This window comes from Cryptomeria japonica, chromosome 8 (assembly GCF_030272615.1).
Source record: "Cryptomeria japonica chromosome 8, Sugi_1.0, whole genome shotgun sequence".
Taxonomy (NCBI): Eukaryota; Viridiplantae; Streptophyta; class Pinopsida; order Cupressales; family Cupressaceae; genus Cryptomeria; species Cryptomeria japonica.
The window spans coordinates 72,306,532-72,326,699 of NC_081412.1; positions in this window are offsets into that span (position 1 = coordinate 72,306,532).

The following is a 20,168-nucleotide window of genomic DNA, read 5'->3' on the forward strand; positions in this document are numbered from 1 at the left end:
CTAGAATCACTACTGAAACCAAAAAAGGAACCCCAATGACTATACAACTTGCAAAACTGCTCGAGCCATGCCATTATCACTATGATACCTTCAGATTGAATGTGAGATGTTATGTTCTATCCAATAGATCATTTCCAAATAGAGGAGGAAGCCTTCATGCCTAGGAATAGAGAAAATGGAAAGAGGAGCTCGAGTCTTCATGCCCACGATCAGGAAAAGTGGAAAGAGGAGCTTTAGGGTAAATGTAATATGTTGGAGAGGGGTTACAACTTCCATGTCCTCACAAAGATAACTTGTTGCCACTCCCTATCCAAACAAATCCTTCTTTCATTCCTCTGCGGGCTCCTTCAAATCTCCTACCATCCTGTGGCAAAGTAGAAGTAGAGGATGTGCCATGCTTGGCCTTTCTTGGTAAGAAAATTGTTTCACACCCCCTCTCGAAATCCTTCTTACTTTCACAACCCCTCTGACAATAAACAAACTCACATAGGAGAAAACAAAAAAATACCCATCTGGTATCACAGAGCACACAACAACTCCACGCACGATCCTACTCAAACATCATCTTCCTTTCTAAGGAAAAAACCACTCTAAGAAAATGAAAAAGGTTTCTTTTCTCTTCTACCAATTAAGTCACCACTTCATTATATTTATAACCTTTTAACACTTTATTTGGTGATGCCCATTCACGTGAAAAATTATCATTTTGGTGTTTTTCAACATGATTGTAGACTCTAGAAGTCATGCCTATCAAATCTACTGCATCTTGCTAAGGCTTATCTATTGTGAATGATTTTGTTCTAATTTTATTCCTCCTTGATTAGACAGATTTTGCTTCAGAATCCCTAACAACAAGCAACCTGAGCTCTGATTTCTCAGAGAAATCCGTGATCTCCCATCTCTAACTCAGAAGTTGTCCAATCCTTTTATGCCTTTGAAACCATCATCCTTGCTTGACTAATCAACCTCGACTCGGGATAAACCTTCAAACTAGTCCCTCAGGAATGATTCAACATCCAAGCCTTAAAAACTCCTCATGCATATTAGCTTGCCACCACATTTGTCGCTATCTCTCATGTTTGTTTAATGTTAGCATTTTTAGGTTGCGAGTTAGTGACCAGATAGTTTGTGGTTAAGTTTTATGGTTATCGCCAGCTCACAAGATAAAATGTTTGAAGATGTGATCAAGTCGCAAGCTGGCGACAAGTTGGTCTGGGTTTACATTGCGAGGTCTCTAGCTTTTTGGGTGTTAGCATTTTATGTTACCGAGCTGGAGATTGCTAATGAAATTGCTTTGGTCACAAGGTCTCGAGTTGGTCTGATGTCATACATTATAGCCATGAGAGTTAGCGAGTAACTCATTTCATACAATTGTCTCTAGCTCTCATGTTTGTTTAATGTTTATTGCCAACTTGCGAAGTTAAATGTCTGAAGACCTGATCAAGCTATGAGCTTGCAAGTGAAGTGCTAGCAGTTAAGAGATAAACAATTTTATATTGGCGAGTATGCGACAAGGGTTAAAGTTACCACTATCTCCAAGTCGTTGCGGTGACAAGGACAACTTTTTGTGGTCGAGAATTGGCAAGTGGCAATTCAATTTCCCTCAATCGCTAGATCTCGAGGTTATGAAGGATTAGAATTTTCAGCTTGCGAGTTGGAGATAGTGTCGTAAGGGCTTTTCGCTAGGTCGCGAGATTTTTTAATGGGCAGTCTTTCAGGAAGAGAGTTGATGACTGTGTGCCACGTGCTTTAATGACTTAATATCTTGAAATTGCCAATATATTTTTTTATGGTTTGAAAATAGCTTGAAATCACCAATATTTTATTTTTAATGTTTGAAAATAGGTTGAAACTGCCAATATTTTTTTAATGGTTTGAAAATAGGTTGAAATTGCCAATGCAAATATTTTTCTGGTTTTAAAAACATTACAATTCACCCATGCAAACATTTTTTTGGTTTTAAAAATATTATAATTCGCTAGGATTTTTCACAAACTTTGAGTGATCACAGCTAATTCACTAATGGAGATTATTATTTTTTCTCCGTAAACCACAAAAATTTGCTAGTGAAATTAAAATTTTCCTCAGGAATTTACATCTTTCGCTAGGTTTTTACACCTTTTCCAAGTGGTGGGTTTCTTAAAGTTTTCCTTGATCAGAAGGAGTGTATTGCTTAGGGGAAGCATATTTTAGTTGAACCGACAGGGAATCCATTTTTCACATGAGTGTTGCCATCAATGCTAAAGGGGGATATTGTTGGCAATTGACACTCATCGGATTCATTTTGTTGTCATTGATGGAAACAACTTTGGATGGGAGTCATATACTAGTATTAGAAGGCATATACCTGTAGACACTGACATTGGAGTATCTAGGGTTACACCAGCACCAACATCAGTACTTGAAGGAAGTCGACATCAAGGGAGATTTATTTAGTAAATCATTTTGTAATTATTGTTGAGGTCAAAATTGAATAACTTTGGTAAAATAATTGTAAGCCGACATAAGGTATATTATTTGTAATGAGTATATAGGTCAGTCTGCCAGATCATTTTGAAATATGTGATAAGGATATTACATAGGATGCAAAATAGGAGAATATATAGAAGAACTGCATAATGTGAAGTACATGTATGTAGATAATTTGTAAGAAAATTTTATATCATGCAATGATCTGTAGACAACTTGGAAAGCATTCTTGGAGGAGAAGAGATACCAATAGTAGTGTTCAGGGTTTATGAACCGGTATAGAGCAGAGCTAGAACCAGAACTCTATTTGGCATAGCAGATGAATTTTTGAGTTCAGTTTTATTGTTTTAATTCAGCAAAAGCTTGTAGTCAGTGAGACTCTTTAGTGATGAGTAGTATGATCTAGGCAGTGTGCCTTCTTGCATGTGCATGCACCCATTATATGTAATATCCTTTCATATGGCCAATGAACTGATATTGTGGGTCACAAATTCCACCATGATTTTTCCTCTTTGATTTTTTCCATGTGCAAATTTTGTATGTTATGTTGTTCATTTATGTGGATGATTTATTTGCTTCATGTTATATGTTTATATGTTTACCGGTTCATTTATGGTGAATCTAGTGTTACCGACAGAACACTGATTCAACCCCCCCCCACCCTCTTAGTGTTCTTGGATCCCAACACAAGGATGGCATGGTTGATGATGTAAGTGTTGAGTGAAATCATCTATGTGATGTAGAAAACAAAGTGGCTTTTGGCTATTTATTTTCACGGATGATGTTTTATCTATATTTGTGGTGTGGGTCGGATGTCTTGGCGGTGGTGGAATCCTATTATCTGCAGTGTGATGGATGAAGAAGAGTAGAAGAATTCAGACTCTTGCCATCCTGCAACATGTTTCTGAGCATTGGTTGACCATACGGGACAAGAAAAGCCAAGGTTAAATGTGTCCCCCGCTATCCCATGCCATGCAAAGTGTGTGCATATTATTCATGCAGGATAACTAGATGCTGAGCATAGTGACCCCCCCACTATCTCATGGCTTGTTTGTGATAATACTAAAGGTCTTGTGGGGTAACACAAGAAGGAGAAAGAGATAATTCCCACTATCCTTTAGCATGTTGGACATGTGAAAAGTGATCATGCTGGGTTAAAAGGATAAAGGAAATAATTGAGCTTCCCTCTACCTCGCTGCGGTTGAGTAGGAAAACCAAAGAGCATGCGGGCAAACAAAATATAGATTCAAAAGCATCTCTTGTATCCTGTAGCCTAAGAGGTGATTGAAGAATGATCTTGTGGGGCAACATAGAAACAAATTAATTGTGCTTCTTGATATCCCATGACTGGGAAGCATAGACAAAAGGAGGTTGCGGGGCATCAAGAAGTAGGATGGTTGATGCATCCTGCCAGCCTGCATGAGTAAAATGGACTTGAAGATTACCTTATGGGACAACAAGAGGTGAGTAGACATGTCCCCCACTATCACAAAATGCCAAATAGTAGAGGATAGAACCCTTGCAAGGAAAGTTAAAAGGAAAATTAGCGTGCATCTTATCATCCTAGGGCAACGGAGTTTAAGATCATCATGACTATTTGAGGTGTTTTAGTCAACACAGTGGCAACTTGATAGGCATGATGGTCCATGTAGTAGGTTGACTATAGTTGATTGATTCCTATTGTGTAGTGTAGACATCTAAAGTAAAGATTTTTATGACATGTCTACATGTTGATAGGGAAGATGGGCCACTTGGTTGTTGACCAACTTTGACCAAGTGATCTAGACGTAGGATATGATGACATGAGGCATATTGAAGTATAGAGAATGAAATTTGATATGAAGAGGTTGGTGAATGGTGAATCAGTGCACATAAATGGGGTGGTTGTTGATGCAATCAAAGCAGGTTGACAAAGGATGAAGATTGCATTGATGGAAACTAGGTCGAAGTCTGTTGTGCGACTCAAGGTGATCTAGAGAGAGAAGATCAGATCTCATTAGATAGATAAAGATTACAAAAGTTAGTGATCACTGTACAATGCAAAATTGGAAGAATGAAGCAACATTTAGTGGAAGTCAAGCTATAGAGGGTGATGTTAAGTTTTTGAGGCTCAAGAAAATCTGTGAAGTTGAAGATTGCTATGTATAGCAATCCTATAGTAGAAGAATGACCTGAACATAGTTATTTCAAAGAGAATACATTTATTGTGAGCAATTATCTACCCGAGAAATATGTATAGAGAATATAATTGGTAGACATGATCTCTCAGAAGCTGAAGAGATCAGATTGTGAATCAATTTTTGGAGGAAAATCATGTAGGTACATAGATGACTGAGAATAGTGTACAAGTTATAATATTTGACAGTTCTGCAGATGTGATTATTGAGTTGGTAGATGCAGCTAGGGGATGTCGATCAAAAGAGAGTAGTGCATTCAGTAATAATAATAAAAAAAGTTGTTGAAGGTGTGAAAGTGTAGGATCTCTACAAATTAGAGGATAGAGAACAAAGAGAAGAGTGTCATAGAGACGTAGCCCACACAAGTGTCAAAAACATGATGCCAGTGCATAACTAATATACCAATAAGGGAGTCAAGACTGCATGCATAATTTTTGGATGTGTGGAAGAGACCCAAAGTAATTGAGAGTCAGAAGGGAAATAAGACATTGAAGAGCATGAAGTAGAAGATAGAGAGCAGTAGAAGCTAGAGACCAGAGTGTGGAGAGCAGTGGGTAACAACACAATGGGGTGTATACACTATGAGAGGCATAGAAGGAAGATAGATTAGAGCATAGAACAAAGAGAAGGTTGTAGAGATAAGAAGAAGGAAGAGAGCTAAGATTTAGGCCTGAAGATTAGAGAGTAGAAGAGAGACAAATCAATCTCAGGAGCAAAACATTTGTATGGTGTTGCAAACCATTTGCAACAAGGTACTTAAATTATATTTAATATTTGTGCATTGTAAATCTTTGAGTGGGTGCTCAGAGCTAGGTGTTGGTTCTCCTTTGGGTTGGTGCTCCTTTGGGTTGGTTCCAATAAACTTCAGGGGTTGGTGCCCTAAACATTATAGTCAAATTTAGTGGTGAGGCTAGATTGGAGCAGTAGACTCCCACGACATTTCTCACCGATGTTTTTCCCTATCATGGGTTTTCCTTGTATATTCTTTGGTTATGAGTTTTATCTATGGGCATGTGTGTGTTAATGTGATTTATATCTCTTCTCATAGCATTATGATTATTTTGATTAAAGATAAGATTTTTTAGAGAGTTAAAAAAAATCATTACCACTAATTTTCCCCCTCTCAGTGGACCATTGTGTTCCTTAACTTATACCCCATCTTACTTGTCCTTGAAGAATGCTTAGCAATTTTCTAACAAGGTCATTTTCAAAGCCAAGATAATTGGATTAATTCATGAGTATATCCAAAATATAAGTCCATTCTTCGACTAGAAGTAATTCACCTTTTACAACAAAAGTAACATGAAGGTTAGAATGCAAGACGTTGAGACCTTTGCACAAGAAAATATGCATTAATAGAGAATAATGCCTCAAAATCATTGACTTTCCCCTTTTGAAATCATAGACAATATTTTGGAGACCCTCGGCTACCAAAGTAGCATAATCAAATGGCCTATTGATGTCTATATTCTAGATTCCCATACACTACACCAACATCCAATTGTGAGTCATGCTCTAGGAATAAGTAAAACATACCTGACATAGAGCATAGTATGTGTCCATGAAGTAACCAGCAAATAGATTGGTCTAGAACGAAGTAATCCCCTTTGAAGTTAGTGGTCTTTCATCCCTTTTCAAGCCTATAGGCCTAAATGATGCAAGCTTGTCCCTATACAAATTTTCATTTTTCCTATACTCCCTCTCCAATTCCTTTGGATAGATGGGACAATCTATTTTAGAATCAGTGACCTCCTTTGTAATTTTTGTCAATCTACCACACTCCTTGGCCATAATTTTCCTAGTATATGGCCAATAATTGTTGGCAATGGTTGTAACCAATTCAACATTCATATACACATTTCGAACCACCAACCTTGCAATATTGAAATTTCAAATGTTCGACATAGGGATACATTCCTTCTTTGTATTGTAGCCTCTTCTCCAAAGGATAAAACCCCATGGTGGGATTAGAGCATTATTGCATCAAGCAGAGTGATCAATTATGAATTCATTAGGCCTATCCCCTAGCTTAAACCTATTTTGTGTGTTTATAGACCCAGGAAGCTATACAATTGTCTCCTCTAAAAAATTCCTTTTACCTAGGATAGAAGACTTGGTCATTATAAAAATTATATATGGTTTGTGAAAATAGACATAGACAATAGCCAGGGTTTCAAAATAAACCTTAGAATAAATCCCTTTGCAATTCTAGATAATCTAATTATCTCATAAACTTGAAGCTTACACAAACATGATGGTATGATGAAAGAATAAGTATCTGGTAGATTACTGAGAGGGAGGGGGGGTGAATTAGTAAATAGAAAAACTGATACAGACTTCCCAAACTCAAATTCAAACATACAAAGTAAACCTATCAATGAAATATCACTATCAAGAAAAATACTCATAAGAATATCAGTTGATTGTTACAACAACTTAACAATAAACAACATTTAACTTGTAAACATCCAAATGTTTTATCATATGCCAATGCTTCCGGTTATCATGCCTTATCAAAAATAGTTAATCAAATCAACATGAAGATCATAACTACAAAAACATTCACCACATGACAAAAGTATTTATACATGGAAAACCTAAATAGGTAAAAACTATGGTGAGATAAGACTCACAAGATAATATCTGAACTCTTCTGAAGTTTTCCCTGTTAGGAGCCAAGCCTGTTAAAGATTTTACAAAAGTATTGTTAAGAATTGATCTTGTTAGGAATCACCTGGTTAAGGGATTGAATACAAATGCCTTGTTAGAAGAAAATACCCTGTAAGAATTAACCTCAGTAGAAGATTTGAAAATCCAATCTAATGGACCACCTTGTTAGAGGATTTAATAAGTAACCAATCTTGTTAGAGATTACTCAGTTAGGGGATTTCAATTTTGCAGTAATTGTTAGAAAACAATAGGAGTTTCTTGGTCTATCTGAATAGCACTACATTTTCCTGATTAGATCCATTTAAGATTCTATCTGCATTTACTCAAACTGCAAACTCATTCTCTAGTTTGGCAACCATACACTCAACTGATTTCTGCCAACTCCTGCCAACACTCAACAAAAAATTTTCATCGACCTTAAATACAAATCAATTAGGTCGGTAACACAACAAAAATCCAATCCTCTCATCGTGATTACAAACAAGTTTGTACAAGCTTGACCATTGGATTTCATAGCAATCTCTACAAATAAATCAAGAAAGCCTCAACCGCTCCTTGATTACCACTACATCAAGCTTAGTAACTCATCACGCATTTTGGATTAGATGCAGTAAAATTTGTTCATTCCCTAGACAAACAATCATGCCAAAACATTTTGAAATTTTCTTCATACAATGACCATACGTGTCACCATCATTATCGCTCAACATCAGATCGTAAACCAACATAACCAATTCAACAACCTTAATCAGTTAGGGTTTAACAAAAACAATCGGTAGGGTTTAGCCATTTACTCTGATTACCAGTTCAACTCACAAATTTACATACGGGTTTATAATAGTCTTCACAAATCTCTTCCTACCGGTTATAAGACAATGTCAACAATATAATTATCAGTTCAATCGACATCAATGACAACATAGCATATCATTAATGCAATCTTCATGCAAATTCCAACAAAAGATATTAGAGGAATCAATATAATAGGTATGACTATAATCTATATCAGAAACCCTGGACCATAAACCCTAACATAACAAAATGAGAATGAAAAAGATGTACAAAATGTTTCAAAGCATGGTAAGTGTAAAATTGAATTGAAATGAAGCTAATTATAATCAGGAATTTTGGATTGCAATGGGAAATTTGGCACATTTACTCTAGGCACATATACAAGTTTGATGGTGAGAGGTAGCCATTAAAGTTTGTATTTGAACGTCAAGGCCCAACAACAAGATCCTTGTCAAATAGTGAAAAATGAGAGGCGTGCATGTATGTAGCTTTATTATTTTTTATTTGCCACCATTTGTAAAGTCTTTTCAGGACTGTAAGATTAGCTCCATTGTGCATCTTCAGCTAGCTATGCAATCACACAAATATCATGGTCATCAATCTGATAGAAGACAACCACATGATATCACCATTAGCAGGTGGTCAAAGTGGACCCATGTCCTTGTCATTCTAAGTGGCATCCTTCATGTCGCACACCCATTAGTCCAAGTGTATACCATCATCCTTGGTAGGGCCCATGTACCACATCTGCAAGTGGAGTTGCAAAGTTAACCCTAGCAAGAAACTTTGACTAATTATGTAACCGTGCAATGATCTAAGCCATTAATTTGTCAAGATATAATTGCTCAATGTAATTTATTACAAGGTAGATGGTCTAGGCCCACATATCCAACTTGTCACATAGCCTCAAATGTGCAAGAAATTCATTAGTCCACATAAGGAGAGTCAGATTCTAGTGGGATCTATGCACCATGCATGTAGGTGGGGTTGTAGAGATAGGGTGAACAATCAACTCCAGATAACTAAGCAATTGCATGGTATTATTGACTGTTGATCAGGAGGAAGATGCTCGACAAAACAAAAGTCTAGAAGGTCATGGGAACCAAAAGGCTAAAGAGAGGGGATGATCACGATGGTAATATAATAAACTTAAGTCTTGACTATTGCAACCCAAAACTGGCTCAGTGTGGTCAATGAACCATTAAAAGAAAAGAGAGACACATTTTTACAAAAGGCTTTAAGGGTTTAGGGTTTAAGTCTTCAATCCTAAAATAATGCCCATATATAAAACCCCTAAAACTAAGCCATTCCAGCATATGAGATAGAATTTTAGGGCACATCCCAATAGTGGCTCTAGTTGGGGACATGCAATGTACTGAGTTGACTTGAAAAATCAAATCTTTGGGAGCACAAACCACAATAAAATAGGGTAAAAAAAACAATATTTATAATAATTACAAAATAGAATACAAAGGTGATTCGCTAAAGAATGTTTACAAATATTGCCCATGCACAAACAACTCAAGGCTATCTCCATCAATATTTTGAAGTACATATGAATTATGTCCATGATTTTCAATCATATAATAAGGTCCAAGCCATAATGCCTCAAATTTTCCATTTTTGCCTTTGTCTTGAGCTTTACCATTCCACATAAGAACTATATCTCCTAAGTGAAATGTAGTTTGAGTTTCTCTAGTATAGAACAAGTATTTATCTTCTTTTTGTACTTTTATGTTCCTTTTATGGGCATCTCTTCTTTTTCAATCAAGTTATTTCACTTAGATGATCCTTTTTTTGCATAGGATCAGATATTCATCATCATAATTTTGAATGAACCTGTAGATGGGCAAAAAATTGTTCACAAGCAACCTTTCATTAGCTCCATAAACTAACTCATAAGGTGATTTCCCAGTGTAATTTTTAATAGTCACTCTATTATCCCATAGAGCAATCTTTAGTCTTGAGTCCCAATATTTCTTGTTTGTATCCAAGACTCTCTTGATAATATTTATCAAACTCTTGTTGTTGGATTTAGCCTATCCATTTCCTTGAGGGTGATAAGGTGTGGAGTAGGACATTTTGTATTCCATATGACTCACAAAATTGAATAAATTCTTCATACCTAAATCACATGGCATTATCCATCACAAGCTTGACTAAGACATCAAATATAATGATGATATTCTCAAGGATAAAATTCATAACAACCATACTAGTAGCCTTCCTTGTGAGGATTGCTTTAATCCACTTGGTAAAGTAGTTAGTGGCTACTAAAATCCATATATGTCATCTAATAGATTGTTAATTCATTTCTCCTATTAAATAAATCCCCCAATGATAAAAAGGGGCCTTAGATGGAATTGGTCTTAATGGAAGGGTTCTTGAAAAATTTAGTTTCCCTGATAACTTTTGGCAAGCCTCACATTTTTAGCCAAATTATATGTGTCTACAAATAAGGTTGGCCACTAGTATACTACCCTCAAAATATTATGAGTAGCAGTTTTAGCAGTCTAATAAAATCCACACACACCTTCATGCATTTTCCTCAAGACTTTATTACCTTGATATTCATCTAGACAAAGTGTGAGATTTTGCCAAGATCAAGGGCTCAATGAAAAATACAATAGAGAGAGAAAATATTGATAGGAATGTTGTCTTCAAAATTTGATTCTCTTTAACATCCTTAAAATAATATGATTGAACTCAGTGTAGATCAAAGATAAGGAAATTCTCAAGACAACATATGACAAGGTTTGATTGAACCTTCTACACTTTGGACTTACTCAGAGCCCAGGTGGGTATACCTTTGTGAATTGAATTCACACTTTCAAACATAAACCCACAGCAAACCAGTCCAGAAAACCAATGGATCTATTCACCTTGAAATTAACTAAAAACAAAGAATGGAAATTATACTTAAATTTAGCATTTCGATCAACAAAACATGCAATAAACAACTTCAATCAGTACCAGTGCCTTATCCAAGGTCGCAGAGTCATCTAAACTCAGATAATACTCCTCAAACAAAATATCTTTATGCATCCCATTGGTTTGGTTTCTATTAATCCTTGTATATGTCTGACACCTACAAGATCTTATGCATTCCAAATTAAGCTATGATCATCAAAATTCAAAGTCCCTTCCAAAGAGTTTACTAGTATGAGTGATCCCTGCATCTTTAATCTCCCTCCTAAAGAGAAAAGCTAGCAAACACTTCTACTAAAAATTGCTTTGCAATTCCATTCAAAAAAAATAACCCTGGATTATTCAAAATGAAAATAGTAAACAAGTTGTAAACACACTTGAAGATGACACAAAGCTTCACTCAAAATCGATGGTCTATATATTGATATTAAGTTCAAGAAATATTACAAGAAGTTTTTGAATATTCTCCATTAAACTTAGAAAAGCTCAAATAAATTTCTACAGAGTTTTCTTACAATTTTATTGCGATATTTTTTTCTCTAGTCCTGGTATCCATTTATAACAACATGGATGCACAAAGCTTTGGACTTCTTGAGGAGAGTTTGTTACAATCATTTCTTTCAAAATAAAGAGGTTACAAGCTTTTCACAAAAACAGCTACAAGCTCTTTTCGGCCTCTGTAGTTTCTTCAATAGGCTGTTCGGTTGCAACCTCTTCTACCTTTTCAGGGGCGCTCTCCAATTGTTCCAGATCATGGGTGGCATATTTAGTTGTCCACTCATCATACACCTCTTCTGTCGGCCTTCAAAACTATTTCCAACTTGACTTGGAGGGCCTCTTTCTCTTTGGCTTCCTTTTCTACTACTACAACACTAAATTTTGCAGTCTCTAACACAGTGCTAGCAGCTTCCACTACCCCTGTACTCTGCACTTTCTTCACCATCATCCCACCAAGGTAACTTGACCCTAGGGTGTCTTTTCTTTTCTTACTCTCATTTCTCTTGAGAGACCACATGACGAGTGCAACATTATCCTTATTGAAATTAATCCCCTCTATGGGTTTGGTCTCCTTCCTCACTGCGTCTAGTACCAGGGCATCTGCTATATCCCACTTAGGTAAAATAAGCACTCCAGCTTGTGCCACCATATCTCTCCCTTGCTCAGGGGTGATGGTTTTGAACTCTTCCATCATCTCTTGCTTTATTTCCTCTTCAACCAGGGCTAGATCTTTATTAGGTTGCTCAGCCTTTCTCTTTTCACATCTAGCATTATATTTATCTATGTTCTGTTTCCATATAAACTGCATAAATGCTTCTGATGTGACAAAATTGTTGTCAGCCAAGAAGGCATTACTTGCCTGCTTTATCTCAGGATCCCACTCCTGGCCTTTGAGTTCAGTGGTGGTAATATCCATTTCAATAGCAAGGGGTTCTTTTGACATTCCTTCTTCCACTTCATCATAAGTGTAGGCAATTTCCCCAAAACTACCTAACTGTAGGAGTTGCTTAGCTGCTGCTTGCTCATTTCCTATATGGATAGGGGATTGGGATGGGGAGTACAAAGGTGTATCTAATTGTACTTCTTTCCCTACCCTTTTCTTCTTTGGGCTTTCTTGGATGTCAATGACATCTTATATCTTCCTCTTTCCTTTAGAGGTAGAGGGCTCCCCTGTCATAAGCATTAGCACACTATAACTAGATTTCTTGTGCAGTGTATAATCACCAGGAGGGATTGCTTTACTAGAAGCTGACCTACTTAGGATCATTCTCACCTTTTCAGGGTTGCTTTTGATTACAACTTCCCTCTTCTCCTTCAGGGTCTGCATCACATATTCAAAGCAAACAATTAAAAACTTTATTTTCTCCTCCAGAGGGAAAAAGCTAGACAATGGGTCATAGCTAGCATCAAACTGATGCATGAAATCCAAGGCTTTCTTATAAGCCACCCATTTCTCTTTCCTTAGCTCTTTCTCATCTAGATCAAACTCATTTCTGATGAGGTCTTCAGGAAACTGAAATTGATGGGGCCTACCTCTGCATGCTGCTTTCTTTCTAAACATGCCATTGAAGAAGTCTTCTGGATCAGCACACCTGGACACTGCAATGGACAAATGATAAGGCTTGAGAAAATCCTCAAAGTAATTCCAACCTCCCTTTGTTATTACAAATTGGTGAGCTATGGTAGCTGTAGGGAAAATAGTCCCTTTACCCCTGCCTGTCAACTCTGCCTCTTGTACACCACCAATTTGTCTAAGGATCTCTGCAATTCCCACTTTGAGAGGGCCCTGGTAAGGTAACAAGAATGGGGTGCCTCTAAAACCAAACACTATGAAAACTGTTGAGACTGGATACAAATAAATGTACCCCAATTGTGAACAATTTTTATGTTCTCTGCGAATTCTTTTGGTCTTATGAATTCCAAAAGAACCTTGGGGATTCTTGGGTTCTCTGAGCGGAGGAGAGTCCTAATCTTGGATGCAAAGTATATGTCAAACTTCAAGAAACTGGCATCCTCTCTATCCCATGACAACATAGTACTCTATAATTGTACCGGCATTTTTTCTCCTTCTTTCTCCTTGACAAGGTCCGGTCCATTGGCAAAGTAATCACCACCTTTGAAAAGAAATAGATGCATTAGGAGTGAGTACCATTTGAAAGGCCTATCCACCTTTCCATTATTTCTTCCTGTTAACCCTCAATGGATAGCATTAGCAATAAAAGAGGCATAATCAAATGTAATTGCAAGAGAAGGATCCAAAATCTAAGCAATCATTAACAAGTAGTGATTTGGCATATTTGCTTCAGCATCTTCTCCCAAAACTTGGCAAAGTGCCCAATACATTCCTTTAGCCCTCAGGGTGAACATACTTAATGAAAAGGGCTCCTGTGTGTTGGGTCCTACAACTGTTAACCCACCTATCTTCTTAAAAAACTCCTTGAGAGGCCCGTTCCTGAGATGACTCCTTTGTGCACTGTAAATTTGAGCTAATGATTTGAAATTTATGGGTTCTAGAAAATTAGTAAACTCATTAAGCCCAAAAGCATTCTTGAATTATTCAACATTAATCTCAATAAGGGTTTTTCCATTTATATCCCGAATGCTTCTTGTGACTGGATCATAGTTGAGCGCAATTTGGGTGAACAAATCTATGTCCATAAATACCCCTGGGACTACCAATTTCCCAACATCTAATTCCCAAATACTGTTTTGCGAGGTCGGAGAATTTCTCATTCCAAATCCAATCTTAAATAACCCCAACCTAGACAATCCAACCTGTGGGTCTCTCAACTAGTTACCCTTGTCATACAGTCCTTCTCCTATCTTTAAATGGGGAGCTCTAGGCACTAATTATTTTGCCTTCGATGCCTGATTAGTTGACAATGTCAACTGTTCTAGAAAATCATCACAGACACTCCTTTCTGAATAATTGACTTTGCCAAAAAAATTCTCTTTTAGGAGCCATTTAAAAAACATAAGAGATGAATACCACTCCTAGACATTTTTGTGACAAATCAATATCTTATCTAAAACACACCACATAGGAATTGCTACACAGGAGTACAAGAAAACCTCTTCTTAACTTGAAGGAATTTGCTCTACAACTGAACTGACTTGCTCTATACCTAAAGAAAATAGCTCTGCATCTGCTCTTCTACAAAAATTCTTTAAAAGATATCTTCACCCGGTTGATAGGAAATCAAATATTGTACTGAGGGTCTTAACTACAACATTGATTCCGCATGCTTCGACCGTCCCTTCAAAATTGAATTCATAGGAGAATTTGTATTTTTTGCTCCAACGGGTCACAATGTTCCTGCAAGTCTTTCATTTTTCTCTTTCGCAACTTCGCAAAGCATAACTATCGGGCAGCTTGGTCCTGCAAAATAGTGCCGACCATCTGATCAAAAGAAACTTGATCGATCATTATACTGACTAACAGCTTTGGCCACGCGCTGGGTCCAACTTCTCTATTGGCTATATGATACCACGTGGTGCCCAACCACTGGCCTTGAAATGTCTTTCACATTCAACTTAACACTAGCTACGTGTCCTTTTCTTATATCACTGGTTCCACCTTGGTAGGCCCACAACTTTCTTCTAAGACCACGTGTCGCTGGACACATTGCCATCTATCACAACATGTGGATGGCTCTCATTCACTCTCGCTATTTCACAGGGTATAAAGTATGAGCATCTTACCCTTGCAAAATAGCGCGGACCATCAGATCATTTTTTAATTGATTGGCATTTAACCATCTGAATAGGCTTCGGGAAGGGTGGGCCCTCTGACTCACTTTGAACACCTGGCGTCTAGTCATCTTCGGAGCTGACTCATCACTTTTGCATATGCCGAGAGAAAGCACTGGGCTCTAGTAAATTTTTGATAGCTGTAACCACTAGGTCATCTCCTAACTTGCGACCTGACTCACCTCTGGGGCCTGTCTTTTAGCCTTTAATTCTGACCCGCTAACTATTGTGACTTATGCCACGTGTCGTTATTTTACTTGCTCTCATCAACTAGCTAGACTACCTAGGTGGCATGCCATGTCATTTTTCGCAACTTTGCTAGTTTTAAACTACAGGCAACTTTGCCTAGCAAAATAGCGAAAGCCATAGATCCATCCACGAGATGCACACTAGTTACTGGGCCTAACAACTTTAGGAGAAAAACATATAAGGCATAAATTTTGCGATTAATTAACATGACCGCCTAGGCAAACAACAAGGGGAGACACTTCCTAAGATCCCCTAACCCATTACTTAAGTGAATAAAGCAACGAAAGAATAGAATCCAGAGGGTTTTAAACAAACATTAGAGGATCTAAAATCAAAAACCCCTAAACCCTTGAGGCCTAAAACAAAGCTGAAGCACTTGAAAAAGCACCCTACTCAAAATTTTAACAAACCATAGCCAATCATGGGAAAAGAAAAGCCCATTTTTAATCAGTGATAGCAAGGAATAAACTGTATTATATCAAGATGAAAATATTGATCAACTGGATCATCAAACATTACATACAGTGAATATGAACCTACTTATATAGGCAAGGCTATATGGATATGTGATCACACAAACATGACATGTGGTTCAATAAGAAACAAGGGTATGTAGGAAATAGGTGTGGGTAGGTAGGAGAAACAATATAATAGTCCACATGATGTGGATCACCCACTGAATGTGGAGTGTAACAACAAGATCACACCATAAAAGGTGGAAATTCTCCTACACACACTATCCCAATGTGGCACAAACACTCAAGTGTCTCATACCCAAACTACTATGAAATGCATTAACTAAGTAAACTTAAGTAAGGTGTAATAATATCCAAGATGAATAATTATTTACACCAACACCCTCCCTTAAGTGCAACTTAGAGGCATGCACTTAAGTATAAAATGCAACTAAGAAATGCAAGATGGGTCCTTGCTACTAGGACATGTTAGGTACCCATGTACAAACACAAATGCATGAAAACCAATACAATGAAATCTCTCACAAATCAGGGAAAGAGAGAAAAACCCAATAGGAAAAAACCCTCCCCCAAAAGAGAGATGAAAAAAAGATACAAATAGCTCTCATAGAAGTGTGTAAGGAACAAAACCCCATGTGAGGAAAAAGTCCCCTCTATATGAGAGAAGAAGAAGAGAAGCTAGGTATCCCCCCCTCAATGTAGAATTTGCACCAATGATAGAAGTTCAATAAAAAATGAATAAACTACTCCATGAATGTTGAACCATGTTCCTCCCCTTAGGAAGAAACAAAACCAAAGGTGTATCCATGAAGTCTCCCCAATCATGAAGGGAAGATGTAGAAAAAATACTCATGATGAATGGAATCTCTGAAAACTGCTCAAGTGTCCCCATGTTGATGCTAAAAGCTACCCCCTCTAAAGGTGGTAAACTATGCCACAATGCTGGAAAAGGAACTCCAAGATCTACTGGAGAAGAATCTAGAACAATATCCAAAGACTCACATGTCTCTTCAAAAGATAAAGAGACCTCCTCCAACTTCTAGATAAAAGTATCCACAATCATGTCAACCTCTAAAGATTGATCATGTAAATAATGCACAAGAGGGTAAGCGTGATCCCTTGCAACAATCGAAGAAGGATCATCTTCATCAAATAGAAGATGAATGTCATCAATGATGTCTCCCAAATATGCAATGTAGGACTCCACAAACAAACCTGCAATGTCTGTCAAGTAGGCATCCCAATCAAATGAAGTTGGAAGACATGAAATATCCTACTGCATTGAATCACAAGAAGGCAAAACTATCTCACTACCTACATCATTAGGTGCAATAGGTGGTGTGATATCAAGAGAAGGAGATGAAATGCAAGACTCGAGAATGGGGTCACATGTGAGAATCCCCAAGTTCAAGTGCCTAATGTTCTCCTCAAAATTTGAATCATCAACATAGGAAGAATCAACCTCATCAATAGGACCAAAATGTGAAAAAGAGTACAACCGAGATGCATGATTAACCACCCCAGTCGCAATGATATCTCCACTCTCCAAGTCTCTAATGATAATTGAATCAGGTGTGAACTCCATAGTTTTCATAGTTGCCCCATGTGTGATTTGATAGATGGAAAGAAGATTGTTTTTCAAGTGGGGTCCACACAACACATCATTAAAGGAGTTCTCGCCAATGACAGTAGATACTTTCTCAATCACATCGATGTATGTATGATTGCCCATCAAAATCTGTGGCATGTGGCAAGGCTCAAATGTAGAAAACATAGACTGTGAAGATGCCATATGATGAGAAGCCCCTGAATCTAGAAGCAATCTCCTTTAATCATGACTTGTAGTAGCACAAAGAGCTTGTCCCTTTCCTTTATCTATCCCAAAAGAATGATCATTTCCGTTATCCTTATCCTTAGAAGAAGTCAATGTAGACATTATGGAAGGTAGGTTGATTTTGTTATTCTCAAGAATATTCTTCAACTCATCAATATCCTTCTTATAACAATGATGTTCATCATGTCCTGACTTCTTGCAATATCCACAAAAAAAGTTGTCCTTATATGATTTCCTCTTAGGCGAGAATGGTGAATCACCTTATTGTGGAGAGGAAGATTGTGCTCCATCTTGTTGTGGCTTTGACTTAGGTTTCTTTTGATTCTTGCATTTTCCTTGATTTCTTTGATTCTCTTTATTAGCCACCAAAGATTGTGACTTTGAATATTTGAGAATCCCCATCTTAGTCAGCTTAGATTGCTCAAGTATCAACATCTTTGTGAATGAATCAAATGAGGGAGAAGTGTATGAGGAACCTTGAGCTAACCTATGGGTGTGATAGCTAGATACAAAGGCTCCATACTCTAAAGGAAGCTTGTCCAACAAGTTATAAACCAATTGAGCATCTTGTTTGTCAATTCCACAATGCTTTATCTTTTCTCTTAGCTCATTTGCTTTTGTGATATAATCTTGGATTGTATCAAAATCCTTAGGATCCAAAGTTGTAAGTTCACTATCAAGCTTGTATCCCTTAATCTCATCAATTTGACCATACAATTTTTGAAAAATATCCCAAGCCTCTTTAATTGTGGTACACTTATCAATGTGAAAAATGAGGTCATCTGATACATACTTTCTAAGAGTTCCAAGTGCCATAGAATTCCTAGTAATCCATTCAATTTGAGTATTAGGATCAATGTTTGGATCAGGTGGTGCTATAATAGTTCCATTTACATAATGAATGAGTCCTTTTTCCATTATTTTACTCCATGTCTTAATCTTCCATGATGCATAATTATGAGGAGTTAAAAGTGGAAATTTAGGAGAACCCAGAGCACCAAAATGAAAAAACACAAGATAGAGAAAGGCACAATCACACAAGACACCCCCCAGAAATACTCAATCAAGAAAACCCCCCCCCCCCCAAAATGGTGATTTGGCACTTTATGCTTAGTGCATATACAATGGGCCACTTGCAAAACAAGATAAAGTGGACTTCTGAATTCAATTTACAACTTCTCAAAATGAGATATAAGAGACTTTAACAAATACTGCTAGTGATCTAAATTGAGATCCAAGCGAAATGAAATACAAGTACCAAATATGCCAAGAATGGATAAATAAGGAAAGTACAATTTTCGCTTAAAATCACTACAAACAAATGGAATATTATGAAAGTAGACAAAAGAATATACACTTTCAAAAAAAATGGCACCTTACAAGGAGATCGTATGACCCCAAACAAAGCCTCTTAAGTTGTAAAATCGGGGATTAGACAGGTAAAGTCATGAAGATCTATGATTTTTGAAAAATTCATCCATCAAAATCAGAAAATTCTTCCACCACTCCAAAGAGCACAAAATTCTAGCCCATTTCAAAAAAAAAGTTGCACCAAAAAAGGAGCTAAAATGAGCAAGATATGGCCTTCCAAAGTTGAACTGCAAAATTGAAAACCTCAATGAGAGGGGGTTTAAAAAAATTCAAAATACTGTTGATGTGGCACTGACATTAGAAAATGACAGGTTTAAATTTGATGCCCATCTGTCCATCACTATACTAAAATTCCCCCTTCCTATTGTATGGATGATGATGTCATTTGCTGACATGGCAGTTTGACAAGTCGATGACATGGCAAGCCCATATAGTGACGTGGCAGGTGATGGTAGCACATGGTGGAGGCAGATGTGGTAGGTAGTGGGCTTGATGGTTAGATGTTCAGTGACTACCAGAAGGGCTTGTGGGAGGTTTTTTGGTGGTAGGGCCTGGAGCGCCGGTGGAAAAAGTGTCATCAGGAGCTGGAGGGTGGCATCGGAAATGGCAGGGTCAGAACCCAAAAGCTGTTGCTTGAAGTAGAGGACCAACATGGCCACTGGATTAGAGACATAGGCTACTAAGAGGATGTTGGAGCAGCGAGAGAACAAAGATGGGCGACGGAAGGAGGCCGACGATAGGGAGGAGTAGGTTACCGGTAGGTGTAGACGGTTGGTGGCATTGTGTCCTCGGAAGCATGGGTCAATCGACAGTAGAGACTAATGAGGTACAAGGAGTTCTGTGCAAAGGCAACACCCTACAAAAATCCTACAATATGGTGGGTCACAGGGGGGGTCTACAGACCCCCCAGAAGATTTTTTTGACTTTTTTTTTTTTTTAGACTATCATTTTTTT